Below are 21,513 nucleotides of genomic sequence, written 5' to 3'. Positions count from 1 at the left end.
AAAAGAGGAAAGAAAGAGAGAAAGAGAGAAAGAAAGAAAGAAAGAAAGAAAGAAAGAAAGAAAGAAAGAAAGAGAAAAAGAAAGAAAGAAAGAAAGAGAAAGAAAGAAAGAAGGAAAGAAAGAAAGAAAGAAAGAAAGAAAGAAAGAAAGAAAGAAAGAAAGAAAGAAAGAAAGAAAGAAAGAAGGAAAGAAAGAAAGAAAAAGAAAGAAAGAAAAAAAGAAAAAAAACGGAAGGAAGGAAGGAATATGCAGGTATGCAAAAGACAGTTACGAAAAGAAAGAAACAGGAATACAAGGTAAAAATTACTTTTAACTGTAGAATTAGGACTGGATTTTTAAAAGCAGAATAGATAACTGAATTATGAAGATGCAAAGCACACACAGTGTAATTATGATGTGTACAACCACCTCCTAACAAGTCTATCCCACTGAAAATACACTTTCATTTCAAAACGCATGGGGTCCTAGGCAGCTACCTTCATTTTTTTTGTTGTAATAAAGAAACCACATATTTCTCCACTCAAAATTTATTCTTGCCCAGAACTAAGGAAAAGAATTTGCTCTTTCTATCTAAGCCCCAGTCATTCAAACTACAGCATAACTCAAGCACCTGGTTTTCTAGTGAAGGGCACAAAAGGGTACTGCTACAGATAGAAACTCTGGTCTACATGGGCTAGATGACAGTGATAGTTCCATGTTGATAGTTCCATGCTGCAGAAGGCTCTTACGAGACCCCATCTCCATGTCCTTAGTGACAGCCTGTGTTTATCTACACTTGCACAAAGGAAGAGGTATTCATTTACTTATACACTTAATTCATTATGTTTATTATCATTTTAATTAACTTGGATAGCCCTACCTCGGTGGAGAATGCATTATGTTTAAAAAAACAAATCTGGTGCCATTATGCCATTTGCATTTATTTTTTGGGAGCACTGTCTTTCTACTCTTACCTCCAGTCACCTACCCAGGCTGGTGAAAGGGCTGCAAAGCACTCAGGCAGAGCAGTAGGTACTGAGCTTTGGGGTCTGCTCTTGCTGAGAATGCATTGATCTTCAGGCCACTCTCATTTAAAACACATTCTAGGAAGCATTGCTTTGTTCAGGCTATCTATCACTTAAAGCAGTGGAATCTTTGGCAACTATCCTCCAGGTTATGCTTCTCTATCCTTTCACATTGCTGTGGTTTGTGTTGGGGCTTGCAGCATAGCTGTATGTTTATTCTATCCAGAGCAGGTCCTCACGTTTTAAATTAAATGTGCATCTAATGTGCTTCTCCCATGCACAGGACATGCTGATCATGTCAGATTAGAAGGCAGGGTCAGCACTCCGTGGTTGTAGGGAAGGAAGGATGGAAACGTGAACAAAGTAGAGCAGGGCAGAATGCAATAGCATAGAAGTCCTGCCCACATGTATGGTATTATGCTGATAATTAAAGGGGATTAATTCAAGCATACAGAAGATATATGCATTACAATGGGACTTAATTTGGTGTTTGGCCCAATGTGATTCTTCACTTAGTATTTTCTGGCTCCTGTTCAGAAAGAGTAGCCTATAGGAACATAAGAATCCCCTCCTACTATGTGCATCTCTCCTTCTCAATGCAAAAATCAAGTAGGACTCCCTTTAGAAGTTTCCATTATTTGACTCCAGACACTTGCTAGGAATACAACACAATCCCACAGGACCAGATTCCCATGAGAACAAAGAACAAATGACCAGTCCTGAAAATCAAACCTTCAATGTATTGCTCAGCCTTCAAGATGAAATAATGAAATTTTACAGGAATTTCCTCTTTGTTTTAAGATCCTTTTGACACTTCCTTTGTGCTCCATACACTGCCTTTAAATACCTTTGTGCTCAATAGCTACAGATTCAGCTTTAAACTTTTTTAGATATTACCTGCTTATGGAGGAGGCAAATGGAAACCTTCTGTAACAGTTGGGAGTTTATGCTTTAAGAGTGTTTCAAGTTGTGAATATTTGTACTTACATGTTTAAAAGGCTATATGGTATATTTCTACTTCTGAAATGGAGTTGAAAAAGTGTGTCCCAAAAAATGGTTATTCTTTAGAATAGAAAGCTTTAATAAGACGTGCTTAACACAGTAAGGACTTTTCTGAAATAAGCTTGTACAATCTCTAAGTATCAGATAAGGGTGCTGAAAGGTAGATGCATTTATAGGGTGCCTAGATTTCCCCCAAGAGATGACAATCTTCTAATTTAACACATGGACCATTCAGTTCTCTGTAGAGGGTGGATATAACTAAAACAGTGTTCTCCACCCATTATCCATAATACTGAATTTTTAATTGATAAGGAAGTAAACTCATCACTAGTTTATTATTGCATTTTCATTAAATTATGATAAAGGAATTTATACCTATTAAGACTTCTTTTTCCTGCCCACATGCTGTTTTCAGTGCCTGCTCCTTTTTCCCTTAGTCTTATTTGACATAGGTTTAGATGTTTCCTCTGGTGTTTGTGCTTCTCTTGTATCTGATGAGGAGCAACCATTTATTTCCTATTTCCAGTGCTAATATTAATTCCTCAGAGTAAGAATGATTTGGCTTGGAAGGGACAATAAAGATCATCCAGTTCCAAGCCCCTGCCATGAGCAGGGACAGCTTCCACAAAACCAGGTTGCTCAAAGCCCCATCCAACCTGGCCTTGAGCACTTCAAGGGACACAACATACTGTGGTGTTTGTGGGGAGGAATGAGGTACCCTTGTGGGGTGTTACCCAGAGTGAATGAATGAATTCACTTTAGTTTTATGCAGATGTTTCTGGATCAGAAAGGTACTGATACCCAATAGAACTGATGAATAACTGTACATTTTTCCAGTGTTTTATCAGTGATGATAATTAGTCTTCAATATGATGCTAGCCAAGATTACGTGATCTCAGCACCACTTTGCCCAATACAAAAATGATACCTCTTTTTGGGAAATTAGGACATTTCCTTAACTTCTTGTGACCAATAATTAGCTGCCCCTGGGGTAGTTAAGTGTCCCCACTTTAGAAACATGAAAACTAGGGCAAGAAATAATTGGATCAGCAGTTGCTTCTCATCCTGTTCAAAAGGGACCTGGCCTCAGTGATTCACGCCCTTGCTGCTTTCCATCTGGACTCCATCAGCACAGAATACCTGGGCATGAAGCCATCAGCCTGTAGGACGTTCCAGCTAATACAGAGAGCTGCAGCACTGGCCCTCGGTAGCAAAGGAGACCAGGAGCATATTCAATCAGCTCTCTTGCTGTCTATACTGCCTTCCCACATGTTTGTCCAGTTGTGTTCTAAGACTCAGTCCTTATCTTGGTGGACTAGGTCAAGCACATCTCAGAGATGACCTGAGAAGTTCTTCCCATTTGGAAACAGTGAGGTAGTAGACAAAGTTCTGCTTTGAGAGCATTTCTATCAAAGAACTGAAGATTTTTGCTCAGGAGCTAGAACTTCCTCACAGACTGGCCTGTGAGACCATGGAACAAACTTCCACAGCAGTTAAGTTTACTACGACAGATGCCCTCAACTTATGCTTTTAAGAGCAGGATGCACCTTCATGTGCCAAAGACTCCCTTTTCTCATACAAATGTATACCTGTATGTAGATTTCTAAACCTTCCCCAAAATCCCAAACCACAGCAACAGAGCTCTACCAAAACAAGATACACAGCTCCTTCCCCAGGGAAAGGATGAAAGAAAGAATGAAGCACTCATAGCAGATGTTACTCATGTTGCTTCAAACAGCAGGAGAACATTCTTAGCTCCCAGTACAAGGCACTGAAACAAAGCAGGACAGAGGCAGTATAGGAGAGTCTCTGAAGTTTTATGTAGCTTAAAGTGAGTCCTTCTCAGTTTTACCATTTTCTTGTTCCAAGGTTAGCACTGCTGAAACTAATCTAGTTTCTTCCTCACTCCTTTAAGGGTTAAACTTCCTAAAGATCTCAGCATTGGAAAAATGTTCCCAAAAACTCAACATTTTAAAGCAGCCTTTAAAATACCCTTGACCTGAGCTGGAGCAGAACTAAGCAAGCTCTAGGCTATTTCAAGAACTAAAGGCTTGACTGAGACCTTTAGTGGAGACAGTGGCAGAGCTGGGATTCAAACACTATGTTCCCTCATTTGGGGGTCAGCTAGAGAAAACTGCTAATTAACCTGGGCTGGGGTTGTCTCCTTGTGGCAGAGGCCTTCTGGGGCCAGCTGGGAAAGAGGTTGGTGTAGGAATAGCATCAGCCATAGCAGCAGTGGCACAGCTATCTCCATCTAGGATTGTTTTGTCAAGGCCCCCACAGTAGTTGAGTCTGTGTATCATGTAGGTCCCAAAAGCAGGGGAGACCGTGAATAATTAATACTCTTTACACAAAAATAGGCACAAAACTTTCAAACCTGCAGGATGTTTTCTTCACAAAGAAAAGACCTCAAAACATTTTTTTTAAGTGAAATTGGAGATTAGTTTTGGCATTTCTAGGTCCCCAAGCTCTTAGGGTGAGGAGTGGAGCATAGATGCTGGCTTTCTAGGCCCCAAAGGCCAGGAGTCAGCAGGGAATAACTTTGTCAGCTCCTCTTAAAAAGAAGCCTACCTAGAATCCAATTAACAGTCAAAGCTTTAGGCCAGCATTTTCAAACTCAGTGGCCTATTTCTGAGAGGGTGCTGAGCACCTCCAGCTGCAGATAAGGCCAGGGCAAGATGCTGGTGCTGAGTACATCAGGAAATCAGGTCAAAAATGCCTGAAGTTAGGAACCTTGAAAAAAGCATAGGTGCTGAGCAGCCATAACCTCATTTAAAGTTTCAACAAAACACTTTTGATGCCTAAATACCAGCATCACATTCATTAATGTTGGCCTTAGTCCTTAGCAGGCTGTCAGGTTGCTTTTCTCCAAGCAAATGCCTAGGAGTCAGAAGGGCTGGGACTCATTTCTAAGGTCAGGCACTAACTTGCTCCACATAACCATGCACACTCTCTATCTTGTGATACAATAACAATATGTGTTCCAGAGATACTGGGATTGTAATTAATGTTTGTGTTTTAGGGCACTAGGCTGAGCTGCATGCATTGCAGGTTTGCTTTTCTTCCTGAGCCCTTACTGTGTATTCTGTTTCAAACAGGTATGTGTGCACCAGTATGTGCATTGAGTATCTTTCCATACCTTTCAAGATTTAAAAAATTCAGACCTGTGTTCCTAAGACTTGAGAGTCTTTCCCCCTAGAAGGGAGAATCATTTTCTTTGCAAATTTTCTCAAAAAGGCAATCAAGAGAAGCAAGGTGGAGGCACTCATGCATTAGCTCTTTAAGGACATACCTTCTAAGTGTTTCCCCTGCAAGTCTTTTGCTTCAATGTCAAAGTTTAAATACAAAAAGAAATTCTTTAAATTCCCTTCCAGTGTCCTTTCCCTCTTGGGGATTGAGGGGCGTTATGGCCACATTAGGTTTTCATGCGGTAATTCTTTTCTAAATAAGAAATTTCCAGGTTTGGAGCTTGTGAGTTCACCCGCCTTTGATTGGCCTATTCAAATGTAAACACTCCCTGTGGGTACTTCATTAGTTCATAAATATTTATACTACATTGAAAAGCCTACCAAGCCCAAAGTGCCAGAATTTTTCAGGACCATTTTGATTTCACTAAATAGTGCTTGTCAAAGATGAGCTTAGTATTAATGTGTCATATTTGTCTCCACGTACTTCATTTATGAGTAACTCTGCATACCATAGTCAGCCTGTGAAATTTTCTACACTTTTTCCTGTAAATAAGCAGGAAACAATGTGTTCACAACATCCCTTATACATTCCCTGTGAGAACATTCCTTAAATTTCTGAAGCAATTGTATCACAATTATGAGTTTGCTTTTTCAGATGCTTGAGTGATATTATTGATGAAAATACAGAATTAATTGGCAAAGACAGTACAGCACTTAAGTGCTGGATATTACATTTAAATACAGATTTTAATCTTGAAAATAAATTCAGACTTAGGGAACAGTAAAACAGTAAAAACCAGTAAAAAAAAAACAGTAAAAAAAAAACCTGAAAAGTAAATATACTGTCCTGAGTGACACTCATAAAGTACCTATTAAAAAATAAGCAAAAATTTATATTCCTTTTCTTACTAGGGGATAGAGTCATGCCCAAAAGCATGTGTGTTTGAATATGTGTCCCTATTTTGCCTAGTTCTTCCTGTTTATACACTTGTATGGCAGTATTCTTTAGTAAAAGATAAGTACCTGTTAAAAAAATAACCCATGCGTCTCTTCTCCAAATTGACTCATATGATCTATATTAAATAGATTCTGCAGAATCAGGTAATAGAGTACAGTTTGTAATCCTTATGACTGCAAATCTTTATGACATGAAAAAACGTGAAATGAAATTCATGGTTTCTAGTCTGAAAGCAGCAAATGTTGTCTCTGAAATATATCAGTGATGTTACATGTCAACATTAAAATCATCATTTCTGAGGGTTTTTTAGTAAATATAACAGTGAGGTGTATGATATTTCAGCCCAAAGGAGCAAATCAAAAGTTGCTGCAGAAAAAAAAAAGGCACAGAAAGGCAGAAGAAGAAGGGAACAAAAAAGAGAGGAGTAGAAGACAAGCAGGAAGATTATAGGACAAAGAAGGAAACAAGATAAAAATAATAGCATTTGGGAAGACAAATATTTTTTCTTCTGAGTGATGCTGGTAACAATGATAAGACACTTGTAAATATAAATCATGGTAATAATAAGGGGAAGTTCAGTTATTACATAAAGGCCGGTTTCTATCCCCAGTCCTTATAGAAACCTCAGTGAACATCAGACAGTCCTGTCATAGACTAAGGGCAGGGAAAGCAGTAAATGTATTCCCTGACCCACAGATAATCATTAGAAATGGAATTCTGCCCTTTGCAGAAAATGAGGTTTTATCATCTGTGCCCTGAATGTTTCAGCCTACACCTTGCCATTAGTCAGATCAGTTGGCACATACACCTGGAGTAAGCAGAAGAAATAAGCACTCTGTTTGCATATGAATAATTTCCCTGGTAGATCAGTTCAGTTCTGTTAATTGTCCATCCATTAATTTCTTGCTAATGTAGTTGATATTGATGACTGATTTTCTGTGCTAAACAGGAAGCACCACTTCTTCATTCTAGGGCACATTCCTTCCTACAACTGCCCTGCTGTTAGCTACCAGTAGCTGCCATTATATTATCTTTCATCTGGCCCAGAGCTGACAACAGATGGCCATCTCTGGGACTGCCATCAGTGTGACTTTATGAAGCATCCAGCTATGGTGTATTGAGGAGCTTCATGGCCAGTTCTGCAAATCTGATTTCCCTTCCCCCTATCCTGCTGCTGGCCCCCCTCACTCCATCTCCATGAATAAGCTCCTTATTCCTGGCTCCACTCTCCACTGGTCCTGTCATTTCCCAGTGAGCGGTGGCACACGGTTATCACTGGAAGTTTGCAGCTCCAGGTCTGCCCCCATTTCCCTCCGCAGCACTGGCACAAGGTTGTTGTTGCTCCCAGCATCCTCACTTCTCCATGTTTTCACTGTACCAAAGCATAGGTACAGGGGTTTGGTAGCAGGAAAACTGCTACTTCTTAAGATCTTATTTCAAACCCTACCTTCTTCCATGGCAGAGCACCTCCTCAAGCTTCAGGGATTTTATTTTTTTTTAAGTTCTACAAGACATGCTGCCAAACCAGCATTGAGTATATTAAGTGTGTCAGAAGCTAAAATATCGATCAGAGACCTAACGTGGGGAAAAGTGTAAAATTCACAAGCATCCTGATTCCATTGACATGCTAGATCACTTGGAAAAGCTCTTTCAACTGTGTGGCTGCTGTGCATTTTGGGGAAAGATATATTGTTTGCTCTTGACAGAGTTTTCTAAAGCAAGGTACCTCCAGAGCCAGCCCATATTTTACAAGAAATTCACATATGTGTCCTTTATTGTGATATTTGCAGCAAGTCTATAGCTAGTGAGAGTCTCTGCCCTCAAGCTATAAAGGAGTAAGGCTCCATTGTTGGAGAGAGAGCAGCCGTCTGTGAAAGGCTGAGATGTGGTAGGCAAGATGAAGGCTGCTTAAAAGCAGTGCTTGCCATGCTGTCATTTAGAACGGGAACGCTGAGGGTTTAAACAAAAGTGAAAGGCATGGTAAATTAATCCTTTAAAACTGGTCAAAATTTTCAGCTGCCAAAAATAACAAGTTTTCTCCATTGATAGGTTCATTGAGTAGGAGGAAAGTTGGGAGGGGATGAATTCCCCTAGGGAGGAGGTGCAGATAGTTTGGGAAAACAAGGTGTGGTCAGTGATTCATAAAGAGACGCTCCAGTAAACAGCAAAGTTGGCTCAAATGTGGTGCTTTTTTTTTCCATTTTGCTTTCCCCCCTCCCCCCCCCCCCCCTTACTTTGCTTTTGGTTTCTTTGGTTTTTTTGTTTTGTTTTGGGTTTTTGGTTTTTTTTTTTTTATTTTGTTTGTTTGTTTGTTTTGGGTTTTTTTTTCTCTCTTGTTGTCGGTGGCAGGATAAGAGCATCATTGGGCCACTCCGTTCTAAACATGAGTGAAAAAGACTGGTGAAAAGTGGCTACACAACTGGAAGTGTATGTTGCAAAAAATGTGTATATCCCCCCCAGTCCGAAGGAGCAGCTTTTATGTTTAGCATTCCTACCTGGTTTTGGAGTCAGTTTCACCATGCTTTGATCAAACCAAGGTGTAAACATTTTGGATGGGAAAAGAGTGGCATTTTGCAGCCTTGTGATTTTTGGTTTTTTTTAAGCTGGGCTTTCTTTGTGTTCAAAGCTGAAATTGAATGTCCTCCACCCTGTTAACAAAGGAAGAGAGAAAGAGATGATTCAGTTCTCATGAACCAATACTGCTGAGTTACACAGATTTCTACGTGCAGCATTGGTTGTTTTCCTGCGTTGTTACAGTCTCTCTTTGCAGGAGAATCACTAGGCACAGTCACGGATCATGGGTGTGTAAGTTTGCTCGGGGATACACTGTGTCAGTGAATACTCTGCCTCCCCCCATACTTCCTGTGTGTAGATGTGTGCTGGGTAAGATAAAGAACCTGTGATATTGTTAAATATTAGTGGTGCATTTTGCTTGGCTTTGCATTTGTAAAGGTGAAAGGTGATTGTGCAGGAAAATGGAACAGTATATTTGCTGTGAGACAGGCACTAAGAACTCACTCCCATGCTCAGTTATAATTCATGACTGTACTGGTGGGAAGCCCTTATCCCTCTGTGGAGTTAATGCATCTCTACTGTAACCTGCTGAGAGCACCCTGTGTCCCCTCCCACCATCTGTGCATTCACTTGCGTGCTTTCTCTCTCCCCCTTTACTGTGAGATCTCTTGGTGTTAAAACTGTCACACTACTAGTGCCTGGTAAAGGTGGCTTTATGATGTGTATTAATGCTGAATTGTCATCTGAGGGTGAGGAGGCAGGTAAAGGATATGTTACCATTTGTTTTAAGCCCTTGCTAGAAAATGCTGGGGAGCAAATAGACAGAAAGGTAGATTTGTTGCTTCAAACAGCAAACAGTTTGAAGAGTACAGAGAAATTGTCACAGCTCAGGGTAAGAGCTGTTCATGGTAAATGCATCTTTCTTCCCAATCTAAGCTGGGGGGGTTTATTTAACTGTTTCTTGGTGCAGTGGATCTCTGTTTCTCCATGTCAAGATCCAAACCAAGGGCATTGCAAACTGAATATTTATTCACTCATCAGCTGAATTTTACTTTCTCCAAGCTGATCTACACTTTTAGCTGAAAAGCTCTCTTGCAGGCTGGAAGTTGCTTCTTTGCTACCTGAGGCTTGAAATTCATGTGACCAAGTGCTATAAGCTAGTACAGTCTTAACTAAACAGGTAGTGTATGAAGATTTTTTATTATTATTATTGCTGTAAGGCACTGTCAGAAGACTGGTGAGACTGTCTAGCTTTGAAAGAATTGCACTCAGCTCACAGAGATTTAGATGATGCTTTATCAACCTGGCACTTTACCACAACATTAAACTCAGAATATGGTTAAAAGACCATGTACTTGACTGTCATGGCAATATTAATTTGCAGTGTTTCACTGAATGTAATCTCATGTAGTCTGTTGTTTGTATTCCTTTACAACTTATAAATCACATCCAGACCTGGAATACCAGTGTATGAACTTAACAGATGTGCTGCCATAAGGGACTGCTAGGTTATAAACTGCAAAAATGATCCTTTTCTATTTCAGATTTCTAGCTTATTCCAGGGAGATTTAATAACCACAGAGGTAAGGTGGAAGGTCAAGCACTAGGATGGTAGCACCCACCCAGTACTTGACGTTGGGTGTAATTGTCAGGAAATCCACCTCTAATCATTTTATTATTCAGTTGTAGCATACACCAAAGCTCCTGAGCAAAAGTAGGGCAAGAATGACTTCAGTAGCTCTGTGTCCAGGTTTTCTTAGGTGAAAGATCACTTTGAGATGCCACAGCTGAGTAGTCAGGCTGAAATCCTAGTTGGTATTTTATTAATTTTGCACCAAGATAAATCTTGAAATTCTGACAAACTCCATGACAGGTGAAATTCCTTCTTGCAGAATCTGCTCAGCAAGAGGCTGCTCATTTCGTTCTGTTCAGAGGCAGGCAACAGGAGGGCAGCTTTATAATCAGCCCTCAAAGGAGCCCTGGCCGCCCCAGAGCCTTGGACTGATTGAATAACTCCTGGGCCTCTTCCCCTAGGCCTCCATCAGCAGGGGTCCTGTGGAAAGCAATCTCCCGCAGACTGGCACTGAAGTGAGCTTTAAACTACTATTTTCTGCTCTCCAGAGGAGCCTGGAGTACTAAAAGATAGATGGACTGCAGATATTTTATGAGAAACTGTCAGAAGAAGAGCAGAGTAAATGTTTTTTTCCCTCCTTCGAGTCACACGCTGCATCACTGTAGAATTTTTCCCAGAATCTTTTACACCGAAAGTTTGAAATTAATTGGTTGCTAACCTTAATTTCCCCCCTCCCTCTTATTTTCCTTTTTTTCCCTTACCTCTTTTTCTTCTTCTCTTTTTTTTCCCCCCTTAAATATTCACTCGGAGGCCCTTTGCTTAACCACAGTTGCAGAAAATCAGTACCATTTGCACTGAAATATTTATAATGACAGAATGAAAAATTGGATTCATTTTCTGGCCTGTAGCCGAACAGTCTGCAACTTTGCACAGCATTGTTTAGCATCTCTCATTCCTTCCTTTCATTGGGGTCCTTTTGAGATACACACACACACAAACACACACGCTGCCCACGCTTCAGAAGTGTGTTTAGCAAAACACAGAGCCATTTTTAATTTCAGCCTTGAGAAAACAACTTGTCTCTAACCTTTCCACCATTTTTTGGGGGGGGGGGGGGGGGGGGAGGGGGTAGTGGAGAGAAGCAAAGAGGGAGATCCCTGGGAAGAGTGTAGAATTCCTCTTACAGGAGAGATGATGGAGGGTGACATGAAATAATCTGTCCTCTACATTGAAGCAGTGTATGGCTAGAATTCTGCAAGTTGCTTTCCAGGTGTGTTGCAGGTTAGGCAGGCTGGACTCAGTACCAGGCTGGATAGCAGGATGTTTCCAGAAAACCCTGTTCTGCCACCAGTTCCCTCCGTGGCCTTGAGAAACTCATTTGCCCACGAAGGAGGAGGCTGTCAAAAGCTCCCTTTTGTGCCTGAAGAGAGACTGTAAAAATGCCCTGTGCTTCTTTGCACCTCCAGAAAATAGAAGATGCTGGAACTGTACATATTTACTTCCCTTGAAGCAATGGTGTGAAGGTGAAGTGGTTGATGTTTGCAAAGAGCTTTGAAAATGAAAGTGCAGATCCTCAGGCTCCAATTTGCATCCCCTGCCAGTATAAAAGGTACCTTAGTCAGACAGCCAAGGATTCCCTCAGTACGCAGCAAATCCTGTTTATTTTGCAAGCTGGTTCTGTATCACTCCCTTTTGGTCCTCACAGGCATGTCTCAGACTCCAATGAATTCCAGGGATTTTTAATTGGTATAACGATCCCATGGGGCTGTTATGAGCTGGCATAAGTTCAGGCAGTGTTAGGAATGCTTTAACATGCACTGAGGACTATGGTAGCCCATGATTTGAATGTTTAGGCTGCGTGGATTTACAATAATATACAGTGAACGTGTAGGAATTAATCTGAAAATGCACGCAATTTAACAGAGTTGTAAGTCTCTACAGATGTCAGACTCTTGTGCAGAACTTAATAGGGAAATATATCTGAAAAGAGGTATTTCAAAAGCCCTTAGAAATTACTCTCTGGTGAGTTTGTAGATTGCCTTGACAATGCATTTGTTTCTGGAAAAACAAGCCCTGTGGCCAAAATCCTTAGTCCTAATGGCTAAAAAGAGGCTTCTTGAAACAGCATTGGGTCCCCACAGGAAGTGGGCTGGATGCAGGGATGGATTCTGCAAGGTGCTGGGAATCTCCTGAAAATGCAGGTGACAGAAATTGCTTGTCAAGGTCCAAAAATGTCATCTTGCTAACTTCACCCTTACCAAATTTATGATATAGCTCTATTGCTGACAGCAGGTGTCTGTGTATAGTACTAAATTCTGGTCTTTCATTTCCACATTACTCATCTAAGTGCAAACTTTTTATTTCTTTGCTTTCTTCTGTAAAAGCTTCTTGGTGCTGGCCCCCCCTCAATGCTCTTAGGAGCACAGCCTGAGCAGGTGTGTCTAGAAGCAGTAGGAAGGGGTGGACATCTGCTGTAGGCACCGTAACAGCTCAGCTAACGTGGCACAGGATTCCATGGTTTGTGAGCAACACACAGTTCTTATCATTCAAAGTTTCTTACAAACTTGCAGATTTGTCTTTTTATCATGTTTCCCAAGATACTTTGACAGGTCAGCCTGAAGTGATAAGTGTTCTGACACAAACAGCGTCGTGTCTTAGAAAATTTGCCTGCAGTTGTTTTACTTCACTATCGCTTTGATTTGAAAAGGAACTTTGTACAAAGTGATGTGGTTTTAGGATATAACAAAAAAAAAAATCCAATATGCATACATTACAGACATTTCTGTAATTTCCTGCTTAGCCCTTATTATTGCTTTCTGATTTTCTTTTTTCTTCATGTATGTAAATGAAGAACACTATAATATTTGTAATTGTTATCAGTGACTGAGAATCAAAACTAATAGAGATGAGAAAGAATATGAGCTTTAATTGCAAATACTAAATATGTTTTTAAACTGATAATTTGAAAGCAAATTGCCCTGACTACTTAATCACACTTTAAGGGAGGCCACAGACCCAGAGTAGGCTCTTTCAAATCCAGAAGTATCTCTTTGTTTGAGCTGACCAGGACACAACAAATATAGAAGTGTGTGATATGCCTTAAGATGCTAAAAAGATTTGTGGAGACAATAGACTACAGACCACAAATGAAGTGACAGTACAGATGTAATGGAACGGTGCAGAATTGTTACTGAACATCAGAGACTGTAAGAGCAGCGCACAAAAAATGTTTTATCTCACTGTTGAAGACAGTACCTTTCTAAGAAAGCTGTTTCTCTGTGGGCCTGATCTACTGTGTGGGTTTTTGTTCGGAGTGCCAGTCTGTTTACTAAAGTTATTAGTTTATAAATTTTGCCATGGTAAAGTAACTGTGAGAGCTTTAAATTAGAATAAGTGCCACTTCTGTGTGGCAGGTTCCTTTGAGGGCTTATTAGAAAGCAGGCCTCCTGTTGCCTGCCCCTTTATGCATGGCACTATTGCTGTGGGTACTTGTTTATAGCTAACTTTTGAATTTATGTAAGTGTGCACTGTGGTATGATAAATTGCCCTCCAATTGCAAAGATTTTAGGTTTTTTTGTTTTGTTGGGGTTTTATTCTGGGTTCAAGCTAATACTTTACTTTAAAGGGTTTTATTTTGATGAATTAAAATTAACTTGGAGTAGAAAATTACATAAAACAATGAGGGTTATAGATTGGTCTCACCATAGCTACAGCACATCTTTTTGTGAAGGAATTAAAGTTCTCTGTTTCAGATACCTTGGCACTAAATGTAGACAGAAAATGAGTGCTGTCTCCAGTTATTTTCCTTGTAAATGTGATTCTTTTCACTCAATCTGAAGATTGCCACACTAAAAACATCCCTAATGGGCAACAAAGGGTGAAAGCAGCAGCTGTAGGAGGTAGCCAAGGAGACAGGAGTACCTGGCATCACAAGCCAAAGCCAGAGGTGAGGGGTGGGGGCATTTCTTCCACTGTCAGTACAGGGTCAAGGCAGGACCTAATGACATGTCTGACTTTCAACATGTCACTGGCCAGCTGCCTGACAGGACACAGAATGAACAACCTCAGAGAACGACATTTCGTAGGAGGATACGTCATCTCTCACAGGGAGGAAGGAAAAAGGCATAAAAGGATGCTTCTTTGTGTAGTACTTCTTGTTTGGGGGAGGAGTATTAAATTGTAGGAATTGGACTTCACTGCCTTCCCCATTTTTTAAGGTTCTGTAAACAGGAGAAAGTGAGAGTAAAATTCCTTCCATTTAGCTGTGGTCACATTTCACACTTCTTTTATACAAATGCAATTGAACAAAACCAAACTGGAAAACAGAAGACAATAGAGAATCCAAACTGCATTTTACAACCAACAACCACAATGACAAACATGAAATTTTCTTGTCCTGGTACCACATGCTAGTAAATGCTCCAGATTTATTGATTTACAGTGTGTGTTCTCAAAAAATTTAGAGAATTATTTTGTTATAAAGGGCAAAATGCCATTCTAAAAGTCACCTTTAAAACATGGAGTTTCTTGGACTTAAAAGGGGGAAACTCAGATGAGGTTGCTCTAAGAACAAAATGCTTCAATATAGGGCTCTTAACTGTCTAATTAATCACCAGCTATGAAGGGATAAAAATTGTCCTCAGTTTCTTTTCCAAGCAGTAATTTGTAATTCACGCACACACACACCAAGCCTGCCACATAAGCAATGCCCCAGTTCCTGCTATTCCTTGTTTGAAGAGCTGTAGGAATAAGGACTGTAAGATGTCCAAGATGGGCTGGCACAGTAACTGGTTGTGAAGGAAGTCAGAGCACAAAATCCATGGGGGCCTCTGCTTATCAGCTCAGAAATCCTTGGCTGTTACCATCAAATCTGCTCAATCTGGCTTTCCTTGCAAACTGTCTTGAAGGAAAAAGATGCACCAACGTGCAACAAAGTTTGGAGCTTTTAGAAGAGGAGGAGAGCTAGCAGAACACCAGAGCTTTTCCTTTTCTATCCTACACAGTCTAAAATTGACATACCATGGACAAGGGGACAAATTTCCATTTACATTACTAATTTCAGGATCCAACATATGCTCCCATCCACTTCTGCATTATCTTAAATGGGTGTATGTATACATGCTTGCTGGATGGATAACTACCAAATATGATTTCCCCGTCTGAAAGGCAAATTTGCCGATTTTAAAACTGGGCTTGTTGAGGGCTTGCTTTCACCTGAGTGAAAATGTTGTTAGCCACTGTGAGTTAATCTTGGGCTGACCCACAACCTCCAGTGTGCCAGGTGCTGTTGGACAAGGCCCCACGTACCAGCTGGCAATGTGTGGAGAATCCAGATTCCAGGCTGTCCCCGTGTCACCTGGTAAGCACAATATCCAGTGTTATGTCAGGAAGGTAGGGAGGTGAACTCGGCGATCAATACAAGTGTGGGATGAGTCTGTCTGTATAATAAGAGTGCAGACAAGTTACAGCACTTTTCTTTCAGGCTGTATCAAGAAACTTGTAATTTCACTTGTAATTTTGTTCAAAGAGATTCTTGTACATGCACCTGTGGAAAACTGGAAAGTATCATTGTTTTAAAGGTTGCCCTTTGCATACAAATCACAGCTCTGTGTGCTTCTCCATTTTAATTGGGTGACCTTTTGAATCCTATGGACAGGAGCTTGAATTCTGGACCTGCAGGTTGGTTGAAGATTTGAAATCAATTCATGTTTTAGCAATTATTCTGCTTAAAAGCAGAGAACTCAAAATGGAAATTTGAGAAGAAGAATTCCCCTTGGAAAGTTCCTTTTTGCAAGTCATAGAAAGCAGAAATTTGGTCTTTTCAGACCAAATAGATATGTGTAAAATCCAGAATAATTTGTCAGTTTAATCCTTGAGAAGGATCAGGATTTATTGAGTATGAGAAAAAGAGGAGGAGTAAGGAAAGTGTAATGTTTCCAACAGGATATTTCTGTGCAATTATCAGTTTAAGCTTCCATTATTTGTCACTAATTACTGCACTGAGCTGTTAAATATTTAGTAGTAGTTTGTTTAATTGGGTTTGACCTATAAAGGAATCTGTGCATAGCATAGCTCCAGTTCCACGAGCCAGTTCCTCACTCGCAGCTAGGCAAATTTGTATTCATTTTGTATAAGATGATCATGTATTGTCAGACAAAGGGGTTGGTTTTTGTTGCTTAGGTTTGTTACCTCTCTCTCCCCCACAGATTTATATGTCTTTAAGGTATCTGTAATCAGAGCACAAAGTAGAAATGCTGCCTGTGGGTGTAAAAGGGGAGGTCAGTCAAACTTAAACTTGTTTACAGATGTTGTAGTTTAGAAAGCACTAGCATGATAAATTAAACATAACAAAGAAAAAATACTAAACAACAGAGCAACAACTAGCCCATGAACACATGTCTTGTAAAACACTGACTGAATATCTTATTAGGCAGTATTGCCTATCAAGGCTTGTTGTCCCCTGTTACTCTGGTGTACAATAGCTGCAGACAAATCTGTATTTGTTCAACTTTGGATTCTGCTTGCTGTGTCTGACCGGGTGAAGAGACTTGTGGCTGTGGCCTCTGCAGAGGGTGTGCAAGAATCGATCAGTATACGAGCAATATTCACTTTGTTTTAAACCCTTAAGGCTTGGCTCTATTCTTGCTTGTTCCTGTCTTGAAACTCCCTTGATTTCAGTGGAGCTTTTCTTAATTTATACCAGGGTAACCATAACCATATTCTAAAGTAATAAGATTTTTGATATATTTCTCAGAAGTGCCTCCTTCTGCCTTTTTTTGTTTAGGCTTTTATTCCCACTTAATGAACAATTTTCTTATTGGGGAAGATGCTTGTATATGAATTTCAAACATTTGCAGTATCACAAAGACCTTGTTTTTCTACAGACAAGACTTAAACCTGAATCCTGATTATCAGTACAGCCCCTTTGCCATATAAAAGACAGGTTTCCCAGCTGTGAAGAATTGCTGTGAACATGCCCTGACCATTGCCCCCTCTCCCCATCACTTTCTCTTTTATGGGGTGATGCACACACCTTCCCCCTGCAGCCAGGCACACCTTGCCTGAAATGGAAGATATTGTTGCAAGTTTCACTGCATTTCAATGAACAGCAGACAGGGTGAGGCAGGCTTATGGGAGGTGATTGCCTGGCACCATAGGTTAAAACAGCCTTGGAGCTACTCTGATTTATGTCAGAGGCTTAGCTGGGAGCCCCCTGCCAATGCTCATAATGAGGAAGGTGCAAGGATGGTGAGCAGCCATCAGTGTTTGTGTCTGTTCTCTTCTAGTGACAATGATGAAAGTCTTATTTGCTGTACCCCGGAATATATGGCATTCTTTTCCATACAATGAATCTGTGATATATGTACTCGCATATAGTAATGAATCCAAAAGGAATCATTGACATTTTACTAGTGACTTACTGGAAGTCTCTGAAGAAAAATAGGTATCAGGGGTTTTGGTTTGGTTTGGGTTTGGTTTTAATTTTCAGTTTGCATCCCTGAGAACATGCTCTTCAATTTGAGATTTTTTTACAGGTAGTTCTTCTCTGGCCCAGCTGGAAATGCTGAGTGGAAAAACCAGAACACTGAGAATTTTGCATAAATATGATAAAGAATAAAATCTAATTACCAGTCATGCTATTTCAGAAACATTAACGTAATATCAAATCACATAGCTTAGGTGAATTAATTTATATGAATGACTGCAATTCAGTGTAGACTTTCCTAAATTATCATTGTCAACAGTGGTCAGTCGTGTCCTAAGATGACCACTTAATTGGCAAACATGTCTGAGAACAGACCTGATTCTCAAAGGCTGGTAAACATCAACTCACCACACATAAATGGTATTTGTGGGAACACAGATTCTCTTGGGATTTGGCCCCTTTCGTTTTGTGGAAATAGCTCTGGTTTAGTTCAGATCAATTTCCTTGGGAATCTGAAGTTTCGGAGACTGTATTTTGTTAGGTCTGTGCTGGTGAGCAAACTTGGCCTGGATGAAACTCCATGCCTACTTTAGTGTGTTTATAAATTCATTGTTACTCCTTCTACTCTGCCAGCTGCACTACAGTCCTGGAGATGCTGGTGGCAGGGGCACTTTGCCTGGACTTTTTCTGTTCTCTCCAGAACTCCAAAGTCTCCATTCAGCCTCCTACTTTTAACCTATGAAAAACTGTTAGACTTCATCTCTTTTCTGCCTCCCACATTCACTCAGCATAAGTGTGACCACTGAAATATGAATATATATTAATTTGTGTCAGAAGCATTGTAATTCCTGGGGTGAAACACATCAGAAGCATTTGTTAGTTCCGACATTTCAGATATAGTAATTCAAGGTGATTTCTCATAGTTGGTGTTTTATAAAAGGAAGGGTGGGATCTGAGAGGGGAAATAACTGTTCATTTGTTAATCAGCTTCAACTGAAGTTGCTCTTTTTGTATTTCACATATGTGAAAAATACAGAAATGCTTACAATCTGAATGTCCATGGATGCTCTGTCAGTACAATTAAGAATTATAGAATCATAGAATGAACCTGGATATGACCCTAACCTTCAATTCATTCATTTGGTGGAGTGCACTAGAGAAGTCCTTACCCTTAGTACAGAAATCCAAATCCCACATATACTATTGTTTTACCTATACAGCAACTGAGCCTTAGAAACCCACATAACTGAATGTTCTTAATTGCTTGCAGCAGCAATGCAGTCAGTGCCATAATGTGGTGGGGCACTGAAAGTAAGTTTACTGCTTTCAGATGCTTCGAAATGGCCCAGATATTCTACTGAAACCAGCTCCTAACTATGCAGATTTGGTTTCATGTCTGATTTGGGGTTGGCTGAGCCTCTTCCTCTCCTGGGATGAACATCAGGAAAAAAATACTAACCCTGAGGTCTGTGAAGCTGTGAAATAGTCTCCCAGGAGGAGCATTGGAAGCTCTAATTAAAATTGGACTGGGCAAAACACTTGAAATTACACTATAGGCAATAATCCAACACTGCCAAGATGGGTGGAGAAAACGCCCTAATGGGTCTTTTCTGTCTTTAAATTCTATGAATTCTTGTTCTTCTCTTTTATTATGCTATTTCACCTTTTTGTTTAATGGTGACATAGTGTCATCTAGAAAGTATTATAAGACACTATTGTGAGCTGAGTGAGATGATGTTAAATGTTAAAAGAAAAATCAACAGTTTTTCTGCAGGTTCACAGTGATTATATGGAGACAGGAAAAGAGAAACTGACTGTAAGCAAGGGACACAAGTGCAGTGGTTTTGATCTGTAAGACAGTGGAAAATGCATTGCATGCCTGCAATATGCATGTTTATCATTTTGACATTGCGTTTCATATTCTTTTCTTAAAGAAAGCAGCCACATTCCACCAAATTTAACACAGGTGTGGGAAAGTCATTTACTGTAGCTGTGTAGATCACTCTGATTGCTGGAGACATACTCTATCCCAGTGTTTCACATATCCCCAAAGACCTGGACTAAATAATATGTTTTTACATCTTAATTTATAGTTTGGATTTAATCTTAGTATCGTAGAAATCTAAGTAACTCATCGATTCAATCCTTGAGCATAATCATATTACAATTTACCAGGAAAGAATCCTTCAGTAATATAATGGGGCCTTGACAGGAAACTCTGTGCTGCAATAATGAAGCAGCACAAATCTGAAGAAGCAGTGTGACAAAACCCCCTTTTGTGCTACCTTTTTTATAGTTCAGTCTGAATAAGTTTCATTTATTTGGTTTTGGTGCTACCACTTAATACTCCCCTTCCCTCCTTCCTTGCCTTTCCACGTGGTATAATATTTCAACAGTGTCCAGTACAGAGTTTTCTGGGTGAGAAGTCATGACAACCAGGATAAGTAATAAAGCATTGGACCAAAGTTCTGGAAACCATGTTGATCCTGTGCTAGGTTTTGCTAGGCTTGTCTTTCCACAAGCCCTTCTTTCTTCCCCTTTGGTTCTGGAAAATCCAATGTCCTCTTCTTACCTGCAGTTTGAAAATTGTGATACAGGATAAGAAGTTGGAATAATAAAGAAGGGAAGAGAAGCAGAAAATCTTGATTAGAAAGTATAATTTAATAGAACGTGTATTGAACCAAATGTATTGATTAATGTGGTAGATATAGTACTTACATTGATTCTAACTAGAGATTTAGTACTAAAAGCTGTAAGCCAAAAAGCTGTTGCAGATTGCTACAAAAGTCAGTTTAATGCTGTCCTTGAGAATGCCTTCACAAAGAAATTCTTCTAATGTTTGAGGAGTAGGTAGAATGCGGTATATGTCAGTTTGATCCCGGAGGGTTTTATTTTGTACTCTAATAGCTGTTACGAGCCTACATTATATCCAAGGAGTAATTTTCCTTAGGGGTGCCCAGCTCGCTTTGTGTCAATATTCTAGCATTTTAAGTCACGTACAGTATATGCTTCTGGGAACAGTGCAGGAGCCAGCCAGACTCATAATGGTCTGCATTCATTAATAAAGGCAGAAGCTTCTGTCCCTCCATTGCCCACTACAGGGATGCCTCCCTGGTCTTCAGGGACCCGTACAGACACATTTAAAGAAAGCTTTATTTTGAGTGGGCAGGAGATGAAATGCAGGACTTGCAGGCATTTCCTAAGTCAGCTATATGCCCGAGCACAGGGGTGACCTTAATGGGTCAAAGAAGAATGCAGGTCAAAAGACTTATTATCCAGCCTGTTGGAAACCAATTGCTTTTGTTAAAAAAAAAAAAAAAGTAAATTGTCGCGCTTAAAGGTTGATAGTAATGTAGAGTTCTGTTTTACAACCTGGAGCTGGATTGCAGTGCAGTGGGGTGCATTTTTATTTTTTTGAATGCAAAAAAATACAAGATGGTCTGTAATGTACACAGATAAAGGATTCCAAATAAGTGATAACATGTAGGGTACCATAATTACTTAATCAGTGATGATTGATTACTCATGTTTGTGTTCTTGAACTAAGGAAAAAATAACATGCTGCTGTGGTACTGTTACCATCTGTTGAAATAATGCACCTACATTTCATCTTTATACCTTTTCATGTGTACCCTCTTTGCACTGTTTGTCAGGTACAGCCATGTCTTGTTTCATCTGCTCATAAAGCACAGAAATCCCATTTAAATTGAAACCGCAGTTCACATTAAGGATTCTAATGGGCTACTAAGTCTGTGGCTATCTGTGGGTATTTTTTTCTTCATTAATTTTGATGCTGTGGGTGGGAACTTTTTGCTAGCTATTACTTCTCATGTTCCCTCTGAAACACA

The 21,513-nt window shown here is 40.0% G+C and overlaps 1 protein-coding gene across 1 annotated transcript in view; it reads left to right on the top strand.

The window, feature by feature from the left end:
• Nucleotides 1-21,513, top strand: part of ZNF521 (zinc finger protein 521) — a 326,177-nt gene that overhangs the window by 203,678 nt on the left and 100,986 nt on the right. The gene's annotated exons all lie outside the window — the stretch shown is intronic.

Source organism: Cinclus cinclus, chromosome 1 (genome assembly GCF_963662255.1).
Source record: "Cinclus cinclus chromosome 1, bCinCin1.1, whole genome shotgun sequence".
NCBI lineage: Eukaryota > Metazoa > Chordata > Aves > Passeriformes > Cinclidae > Cinclus > Cinclus cinclus.
The sequence above is the reverse complement of the archived record's forward strand: the minus strand, read 5'-3'. Positions and strand labels throughout refer to the sequence as shown.